This window comes from Octopus bimaculoides, chromosome 21 (genome assembly GCF_001194135.2).
Source record: "Octopus bimaculoides isolate UCB-OBI-ISO-001 chromosome 21, ASM119413v2, whole genome shotgun sequence".
NCBI classification, from domain to species: domain Eukaryota; kingdom Metazoa; phylum Mollusca; class Cephalopoda; order Octopoda; family Octopodidae; genus Octopus; species Octopus bimaculoides.
In genome coordinates, this window is record NC_069001.1 from 33,759,304 (window position 1) to 33,770,061 (window position 10,758).

The 10,758-nt window shown below is 39.8% G+C and overlaps 1 protein-coding gene and 2 non-coding genes across 4 annotated transcripts in view; all 3 read right to left on the bottom strand.

Moving 5' to 3' along the window:
* The window catches only part of LOC106884502 (uncharacterized), a 101,909-nt gene that overhangs the window by 86,794 nt on the left and 4,357 nt on the right, over positions 1–10,758 (bottom strand). The window contains exon 1 of one of the 2 annotated variants that reach the window (XM_052975574.1): positions 460–691. The exons of the other annotated variant lie outside the window; for it this stretch is intronic. The gene's annotated coding sequence lies outside the window, so the exon portion shown is untranslated. Of the gene's footprint in view, positions 1–459; positions 692–10,758 lie in introns of those variants that run through there. 2 annotated transcript variants of the gene reach the window in all.
* Trnan-guu (transfer RNA asparagine (anticodon GUU)) lies at positions 9,046–9,119 on the bottom strand. The gene has a single exon. It is a non-coding gene; the product is annotated as a tRNA-Asn (tRNA).
* Positions 9,629–9,702, bottom strand: Trnan-guu (transfer RNA asparagine (anticodon GUU)). The gene has a single exon. It is a non-coding gene; the product is annotated as a tRNA-Asn (tRNA).

Here is a 10,758-nt window from a genome sequence, read left to right on the forward strand (position 1 = left end):
ATATATATATATATATATATATATATATATATATATATATATATATATATACAGAGAGAGAGAGAGAGAGAGAGAGATAAATGTGTGTATGTATGCATGCATGAATGAATGTACGAACATTCTGTTATGAAAAGGGACCTCATTTAAGATGCGTGTGTGTCTTTGTGTGTGTATACAGGTGGAAATCCGTGAGTCGAGTTACACCCCACCTTAACGTCAAAAATTCAAAACTTAACCATTCGATAAATAAATATCGATGAAATATGAGCCAGACTGAAATAAGTTGTTGGGGAAGTCGATGTGAAGGTCAGATCGACAACAAAGAAAAACATCGCGCAAACAAAGAGAAAAAAACACCATAAAGAAAAGAAGAAAAGTCCCTTAATGGCATTCGAACGGCTGACAACAGCAAAAGAATAACGGAATAATAGAGTAAAAGAATAAACGAATGGTTATTACCTGATTCGTTGCTATGTTTTCTACTAGGTTGTATATAAGCACAAGAAGAGTCTGTCCCTCAGTTGGTTGGGGTAGACGTTACGTGTACATTGCTCCAAGCAATGATATGAACTATTTAAACCATTAAATGGTTTTAAATGTTGTTCTGAGTTATTTCGTATCAATTTTTTACTCATTATATATCTCCACGAAAGCAACAATTTTAGTTACCTACTTTTTGGAGATAGCGATGTATATTTTGTGCGTGTGTCTGTGTGCGTGCGTGTATGTATGTGTGTGTGTGTGCGTGCGTGTGGTGTGTGAGTGTAACAGCGTTCCTATGTGTTGACATGTTTCTCTTCCTAATTTGGCAGAGTCGCTAGAGCGTCGGGTCGAATGCCTCGCGGTGTTTCGTTCTGACTCTTTGCTCTTTAAGTGTTCAAATCCTGCTGAGGTCATCTTTGCCTTCTATCCTTTCAGGCGTTCATTAAAAAAAAAAAAAAGAAAAAGTATGAATCCAGGCGATGGATTGACGAAACTCAGATCTTATACTTTGCGATATTTGGTTCGGCTCTAAGCATTCAATCCAGGTTACCAACTTAAGGAGATCTCCCTCTCTGCAAATGGTCAAGTGCACTACTTTTTTTCTCCACCTATATATCAATATACGTCTGTCTATATATCAATGTACGTCTGTCTGGCCGTCTGTCTGTCTGTCTGTCCGTCTGTCTGTCTGTCTGTATGTATGTATGTATGTATGTATGTATGCAAGTGTCTATATATATGTGTGTGTGTGTGTGTGTGTGTGTGTGTGTACGAGCGCCTGCCTTGGAAAGAACCGGAAAAAAACTACGATGTATTTATGAATGAATGTGCGTGCACACCCACACATACAAACACATATATACACATGCACATACAGATCATGGGTACATACTCATACTTGCACTTGACCATGCATGCACAAAAATAAGTGTAAGAAGAGAATGAGAGAGTAAAAGTCAAGAAAGAGAGAGAGAGAGAAGCATAGATAGATAGATTGATAGACAGATAGAGAAAGAGAGAGAGAGACAGAGAGAGAGAGAGAGAGGGAGAGTGAGAGAGAAAGAAGGATAGACAGAGAACGATAGTTTTAAAATGTCCGCAAATCACTCAGCAGCGTTCTTCTGCTTCTCTATTTAAACCAGTAAAAATATTCTCATCCAGACGATAAGACAAGAGACATTTTAGAACGCCGATATTACACCGAAACTGGGAACATAATTACATTGCCAAAGACGCAGCAGCATTCATAAGGAAGCAACAAAATAAGGAATAAAAATCATCATAAAAAAAAACAAACTGGAATTAAGATTTGATCATAAATTGCTGATTTGGGTTATGGAAAAATAATGTTCTCAATATATAACAAGTCGCATGAATGCAAGATACGAGTAGCCAATGTTCAGAGGCATTTTCTGTAGCTGGATATAAGGTACTCTGAAGCTTTCGTTAAAATATGTTTCTAGGAGATCAATACGTTGTACAGGGAACAGTGGAGAAGCCAGTGTGTGTGTGCTTTTGAGTAGAGGCCTTTGAGTTTGCGCCCCACCCCAAGCAGCTATTACATGCTTATACTGTACAACTAGAAGTGCTGCCGCCATAAAATCGTCGCTCGGGATGATCTGCCCTTTCACCCCTTACCCCGTCTCCCAGTCACGATCATGATGCTTCGACGTCCCCGAGTCTGCGACATTTACTGGTATAAAATATCTTCATATAATCTTATTCTAATAATCCTTTCTACCATAGGTACAAGGCCGGAAATTTTGAGTGAAGGAGCAAGTCGATTACATCGACCCACTGCGCAACCGGTACTTATTTTATCGACCTCGAAAGGATGAAAGGTAAAGTCGACTACGGTGGAATTTGAATTCAGAACATAAAAACGGACGAAATGCCGCTAAACATTTTGTTCGGCATGCTAACGATTCTACCAGCTCACCGTCTTACTATTATTTCTAATAATCCTTTCTACTATAGGCACAAGGCCTGCATTTTGTGGGGAGGGGGACAGTCGATCATATCGACTCCAGTACTCAACTGGTACTTCATTTATCGACCCCGACTATTACTTCTAATGATGAAGAACATCTAGGGCAACGAGCTGGCAGAATCGCTAGCACGCCGGGCAAAATGCTTAGCGGGTATTTCGTCTGTCGTTATGTCCTGAGTTCAAATTCCGCTGAGGTCGATTTTACCTTTCATTCTTTCGGAGTCGACAGAATAAGTACCAGTTGCACACTGGGGGGTCGATGTACTCGACTTACCTCCTCCCCCGAAATTGCAGGCCTTGTGCCAAAATTTGAAACCAATAATGAAGACTATCTTCCTCTTTGATGAAGCCGTCGTCAACATTTTCAGGGGGAAAGTGAAAATGGAGAGGAAGGTGCTGCCACCCAACGGATTTGTGGAAAGTTGAGTAAGAGTTGCAAAAATGGTGAACGAACCTGCTCAAATCATGCGCCAGTAGATTGGAGGAGAAAAGGGGAGAGAGGGCACTTGCCTTAGTGGTCAGAGAAAGCGTCATTTTGTGGGGGTTTCCATGAGTAGATGGCTGGATGTGAATGGGAAAGATCTCCAGGCGCTCGACAAGCAGAAGAGCTGAGACGGGACCGCCAGCGATGGAGAGCACTAGTAGAACAGATCGGCTTCTCCGCATGATGATATCTCTGGGACAACTTAATTGGGGTGAACCCCAGCTCCATCAAGTAAGAGTATGGAGCAAAAAGCTGGACCATGAGTGACCTTCGGGGGTTTTATTTTCGAAGAATCATTCCTTGTTTGAATTTTGAATTGTTTCTTTTCTTTTTTTTTTTGTTGTTTTATTTTACATGTTTTTGCGTAGCACCACACTAACTTCCTATACCGTCATACTTTAGTAGCAGTTAATAAAGAAAACATCGTCATCGTCGCCACCACTACTACCACCACCACCACCACCACCATCATCATCATCGTCATCATCATCATCATCACCATCATCATCATGGACAACGTCACTTCATAATTTCAAGTATGTTCTGAACAAGATCAATCATGTGACCCTATTACTTGAGTATCAATCCAGTTTGGGTTATAAACAACCAAATAAGGTAGTCATATAAATTCACATATATCCGTCCCTTCACGCCACGTCTCTTTTTAGCCCCTTGGAGTGGGGAGAGAACTGACCGTTCTTTATTTATTTATTATTTTTTTTTTTGTTATCTAACAAAGCATCAGATTTCATTTGTCACTTCGTCCCAAACTGCCGATGATAGAAGCGAACTTCCTTTTATCAAAAGAGTAAATAAAATCTACTACAGAAAACGATTCACTTATATCATGGTGCAAGGTTGAGTACCTGATAATAATTACAAGAGGACCAATACAAGGTGTGTTATCAGTTCCGATGGCTATTTATATATTTTGGGTGACGCAGTGAGAAGAGTTACTCGAAATTGAATAAGATTAGGTGTGCAAAGGATTCTCTCTCTCTCTCTCTCTCTCTCTCTCTCTCTCTCTCTCTCTCTCTCTCTCTCTCTCTCTCTCTCTCTCTCTCTCTCTCTCTCTCTCTCTCTCTCTCTCTCTATCTATCTATCTAAAAAAACCTGGTACTTATTCAATCGGTCTCTTTTGCAGAACCGCTGGGTTACGAGGACGTAAACACACCAACACCTGTTGTCAAGCGGTGGTGGGTACAAATACAGACACACACACACACACACACACACACACACACACATACACACAGATACACAGACACACACATATATATTTCATTGCAACAGAAATGCTTCTGAACATTTGACTACATGATATCACTGTTGCCATCGTTCCTTTGTGCAGGGATACTGTTACTCTTATCATTTTATCTGGAAGACCAACTTTTGGCAAGATTTTCCAAGAGTGCCTCACCATTCGTTGGATCAAAGGTCTCTTGATCAAGTCGACAAACACTATGTACAGGTCATTATTTTGCTTATGTGCCTTTCCTTAAACTTACCGAAGGGCATAAATCATGTCAGCTGTGCCTTTCCCTGCCCGAAATCCACATGGAGATCCAGGGTATATGCTGTTGACTACATACTTATTGATGCGGTTAAGGATCACCCTCGCAAGAATTTTTCCAGCTATGCACAACCTACTAATTCCTCTGTAATTATCAAATACACTCTTTCCCCCTTTGTTTCTGTAAGAGTACGTTATAGATGCATCTTTGAACTGTTGGGGTACCAAACAGGGCCGTGTTTTAGTTCCTATACTTTCTACCAATTTTTTTACAATGATGCGCCAACATGCTTCTAGGGATTACCATGGTGTAAAATTCCAGATTAGCACAGAAGGAGGTCTGCTGAGCCTAAAATGGCAAAGTTTTAGATCAAAGAAGAAGACCAGTGAAGAATTTCTACGTCACTTCTGTTTGTTGATGATTGTGCTTTGATTTCTCATACATTTGAAGGAATACAGGAAACAGTCGACAGGTTTGCTGCGATAGCTCGTGCATTTGGATTATCAGCATCAAAACGACTGAAGGTTTTATTCCAATCAAAATCTGGGGCAGAACACACTGAAGATTCAAATGTGATGATTGACAGCATCTAACTCAAATGGGTCAGGTCATTTAAATATGGAAGTACAGAAGAGTTTAAGAGTACTCTTGATGACGAAATCAGTGTCAGAATATCTTAGGCTACAAGTGCTTTTAGAAAACTTTCCCATCATTTGTGGGATGAACACAGTGTCAGTCTGAAAACTGAAATAAATGTATACAAATATTGTATTTTGAGCACACTTTTGTATGGGACAGAAGCATGGACTCCCTACTACAAGCATATAAAGAAACTTGAAACCTTTCACATATACTGTCTGCGCAATAACTGCAACATAAATGGCAAAATATATAATGTCAAAATCTTAGAAAAATGTGATATCTCCAGTATCAAAATATGCTTCTGAAAATTCAGTGCAGATAGGAAGGACATGACATGTTCAAATGAAAGATGAACGCATTCTAAAAATTCTTTTGTATGACCAACAAGTACAGGGACACCGCGGTAGGGGAAAACTCATCCTTAGATATAATGGTAAGTTGAAGCAATCAGCATGCCGGACGAAATGCCGCTAAGCCTTTCATTTCTTTCGGATTTAATGAATATGGAACAGTTGAGCCCTGGGGTCGATGTAATCAACTTACCTCCGCCCCTGAAATTAGTGGCATTGAGCTAAAGTTTGTAGCCAGTATTTGTATATAGCTTCTATTTGGGCTCCTTTCCGTAGCTGTCACAGATTTCGTATCGAAAACATCCTGTATTTGTTCCATTTCTTTACGTTCTGGGTTCAAATTCCGCCGAGGTCAACTCAGCTCTTCATTCCTTCCAATGTTGATAAAAATAATGTCACCGTCTAAAACTGAGGTCAATGGATATCAATTAACTCCCATCAACTTCAGAATTATTGGCCTTGAACCTAAATTAGAAGCAATAATTTAAAAAGGATAGCGTCGAACAAAATGCTGTGAGGTGTTTGTTCCGGTTTTATACGGCCTGGGTTCAAATCCTACCGAGTTCATCGTGACCTTTTATCTTCACGTTGTCGATAAAATAAAATACTAGTCAAGTACTAATATCAACGTAATCTACTAATGTTGTCACTTCAAAATTACTGGCCATGTCAAACAATTATTAAATCTCATCAGCGAAGCATAATCCAACCATGACTACCACGAGTGAGTGCGTTCATGACTAAGTACTAAGACGCATGATTACTTAAAACAATGCCTGTCATAGTTACCATGGTAATCGCCCACGTTTGATATATTTAGCAAACTTTATAACCTAAAGAAGCTAGAACAATATTTTAAGCGCCGCCGTCGGCCTACTTTAAAACTACTTTACATGGTTTTATCAAGATTAGAAATGATACTCTTCTTCAATGAAAACAATACCGTTCATATTATCTTTTAGAAGTGTGTTTACAGTCAACTATGTCATAGGAACACTCCTCGTCCAACTCAAGCCTCCGAGACTCTGTGACCCCGAATATTAATGTGCGTATACACACACACACACACACACACACACACACACACACACACACACACACACACACACACACACACACACACACACATATATATATATATATGATATATATAATGTTATATATCATATATATATGTGTGCCTCTGTGTGTGTGTATGTGTGTGTGTATTTATATATTCTATATATATCTATAGGCTGAGCATTCGCCATGTTAAATAACTGTCTAAGGGTATCTGTCTTCCTAAACCTAATATATATACATATGTATATATAAAAAGGAATACCAAAAATGGGACAAGAGCGCAAAACATCCAGACTGTTAGATGATACAAAAAAGGGACGACAAAACACCCAGACAGAGGATACAAAAAAACAAGGACGGGTCATTCGGAGTTTTCTTTCTTCAGTCGAGTTCCAGATTGTTTTTGCAATTTCGGCTGGTCATACTCGAGATTGCTCCAATCTGGCCATCCCCTAGGAAAAACTGAGCTAAGAGCACTGGATTCCTTGGAAGAAAGCAGCGAATGTGTACGAAAACAAGGATGGAAAGAAACGAAGAAATGGTACACAAATACAAATGCAAATAAAGGACATTAACAACAGGTGTCTTTCGACTGAGGACGATTTAAATTAAATCGGCGTGTATGGAAGTGAAACCTTACGGCAGGGACATAAGAGATGACAAGTTTACGGACTCCTTCTCTGTATAAATATGAGATTAAAGAGTTTTAGGAGCGGAGGAGAAATGAAAGTTGTTCTTATCTTTCTCGTTTATTTTTTACTGTGTAGTCAGAGAGGGAAGGTCAGCACCTATGGCTCTTCGTTTGTTTCAGTGTCTCTTAGGCCTTTGAGCGGAAAGGAACAAGGTGTCCCGAAGCTGGAGATCAGGTTTCATTGCTTGCAATAGAGTGAAATCAAAGACATCAAAGGATCACGTGGTTGTTAATTCAGACGATGGATTACGTCTACCACCCAAGAACTCACAATGCATAGACTAGGAACAAATACCACAAGGCATTTGTCCGGCACGTTATCCTGCACCGGCACTTTATTTAGGCGACCTACCGAAAGTATGAAAGGCAAAGTTGACTGTGGTAGAATTTGAACTCAGAGCGCAGAGATCTGGAATATATGCAACAAAAATATATTCGAATTGTCTCCCATGTTTCCCAGTTCAAACAATCCTTTCTACTCTAGGAACAAGGCCTGGAATTTGTGGGGAGGGAGCTAGTCGATTGCATCGACCCCATTACTTGACTGATACTTAATTTATCGAGCTCCAAAAGAATGAAAGGCAAAGTCGACCTCAGCAAAATTTGAACTCAGAACGTAGCAGCAGACGATATACCGCTAAGCATTTCGCCCGGCGTGCTAACGATTCCGCCAGCTCGCCGCCATAAAGTCCGGACAATAATATCGGTTAATTCCTGATTTTTTTTATTGTCCCTTAATCATTATGCTTAACATTGCTATGGCTATTTCTGGTGTCGAAAACATATAAATGACGAACTACCTCCATTTTTGTTACTTAAATATGTGGCCAACACGAGCTAAAGGTAATTGTAGAACGAGGAGTTATATTTTTCAGATTTCAGATTTTTAGGTAAGAAACTCCGCTTTCGCTAATTCATAAGATGTGTCGATCATCACTACAACAGTTCGACATATAGAGGCGAGACACCAACTATTCTCTCATTTATCAAGTCCATCTTGTGGTACCATGGGTTGTACGGCTTACCGCAGTATGCGGGGGAAGAATTGTATAATTAACAACAGTTTCATTAACAATGTTTTGCTAAAATTCTTCCATGTATGACTAAAGAATACAATAGGAATTACACAAATATATCTTTGTGTAAACCAATGATTCATATTTAGTTTTGCATTTTATTTCACTTTATTTTTGTTCTGTTTTGCCTCTAATGGCGGCCCTGTCTTGCTTCGCTGGTAAACACGAAAATAATGGCGTCACTTTGCTCTGGACCAATACACACTTTCAACCGAAGAAAAAGGTAAAAAGATATCAAATATTAACTAATGCTATCCTTATTTAGATAAAATCAAACTCCATTATCATATTTCAATCAAATATATCGCTGTAGTAGCTCTTACTCATTTCCTAAACTGACCTATGATGTCATACAGATTAGCTTGTTAAAATTTAGATATCTGACTAGTCCCGGTTGACTGCGTATATGAAGAAACAGGTCAATTAACCAGGTTCCAACCAATGGACCTTTTTGATTCCTATTTTACTCTGATGGACCCTCGTAGCCATTCGATATTTCAAAAAAGAGAGAGAGAGAGAAAAAAAGAAAAGAAAGATAACTTATATTTTTATAATTTGATATTATTAGGAATTGTATAAAATAATTATTAAAATATTTTGTGTACTGTAAAAGTATAACGAATTTATGGCACATAAACTTTATCAACAGAGGGACTTGAATCCGAAACGTGGTTGCAATGTGAACTTCTTAACCACATAACCATGCCTGCACTTTTTTTTAAAAAAAGAGAGCATAAAAAAAACGTGGATTAACGTCCCTGGGTGGGCTTGAACCACCAACCTTTCGGTTAACAGCCGAACGCGCTAACCGATTGCGCCACAGAGACATTACATTGCAGGCGCTCGCAAGATAAGAATATAATTAAAAATAAACGGACAAAGGAGTGGCTGTGTGGTAAGTAGCTTGTTTACCAACCACATGGTTCCGGGTTCAGTCCCACTGCGTGGCACCTTGGGCAAGTGTCTTCTACTGTAGCCTCGGGCCGACCAAAGCCTTGTGAGTAGATTTGGTAGACGGAAACTGAAAAAAGCCCGTTGTATATATATATATATATATATATATATATATGTATGTATATTTGTGTATATGTTTGTGTGTTTACGTCCCCGTAACTTATCGGTTCGGCAAAAGACACCGATAGAATAAGTCCTGGGGTCGATTTGCTCGACTAAAGACGGTGCTCCAGCATGGCCGCAGTCAAATGACTGAAACAAGAAAAAGAGTAAAAAAAGAGAGGGACTTGAATCCAAAACGTGGTTGCAATGTGAGCTTCTGCACCACATAACTATGCCTGCACTCTTTTTTTTTAAAGAGAGCATAAAAAACTTGGATTAACGTCCCTGGGTGGGCTTGAACCACCAACCTTTCGGTTAACAGCCGAACGCGCTAACCGATTGCGCCACAGAGACATAACATATCTAGCGCTCGCAAGATAAGAATATAATTAAAAAATAAACGGACAAAATAAAGATATTAAATAAAAATCAATGTTGAGCTACCAAAAGTCCTTCCTTCTTAAACCTTAATCACAAAATACTGAGTCAGCGACTGCTTCAACGTAGGTTGACTTACCACAAACTACACTCGTCCTAAAAGGAGGAAAGCCTCAACAATCCTAGATATCGATAAAATTGGCACTTCGATGGATTTGGATGGAGTTACTTAGATATCGATAAAATTGGCGACGACGAGGGTTCCAGTTGATCCAATCAACGAAGGAGTCTGCTTGTGAAATTACCTTGGAAATGGCTGAGCACTCCACAGACACTGTATCTTTAATGAAGTTCTTAGGGAGATTCAGTGTGACACAGAATGTGACAAAGCTGGTCCTTTGAAATACAGGTACAACTCATTTTTGCCGACTGAGTGGAGTGGTGCAACGGGAAATAAAATGTCTTGCTCAAGAACACAATCCGCTGCTGGCAATGCACTCCTAATATACATGTACCCCTAATGTAATTCTCAAGGAGGTTCAGCATGATACAGAATGCGATAAAGCTGGCCCCTTTGAAATACAGGTACAACTCATTTTTGCCAGCTGAGTAGATTGGGGCCACGTAATATAAAGTGTCTTGCTCAAGGACACAATGAGCTGGCAGGAATACGAACATGCCACCGACTCCACCCATCTACTTCTATGGACCCGTTTCTTATTGATCTGCAAGGATGAAAGGCAAAATTGATCTCATTGAGAGATTTGAACTCAGAACGCAAGGGCTCTGAATAAGTATCCACCACACCAAAGTGCTTCGTACGACTCCCTAGCACTTTTGCCAATTCACCGCCTAAGTAGTAATAGACCTAGATACACTTAGAAGTGTCTGGTTGGTCACCACAAGAACGGTGTTGACCTGGTGTTAATCTACCGCCACCACCACCACCACACCACCACCACCACACCACCACCACCACAACCACACCACCACCACCACCGCCTATACTACTCACACCACCACCATCACTGC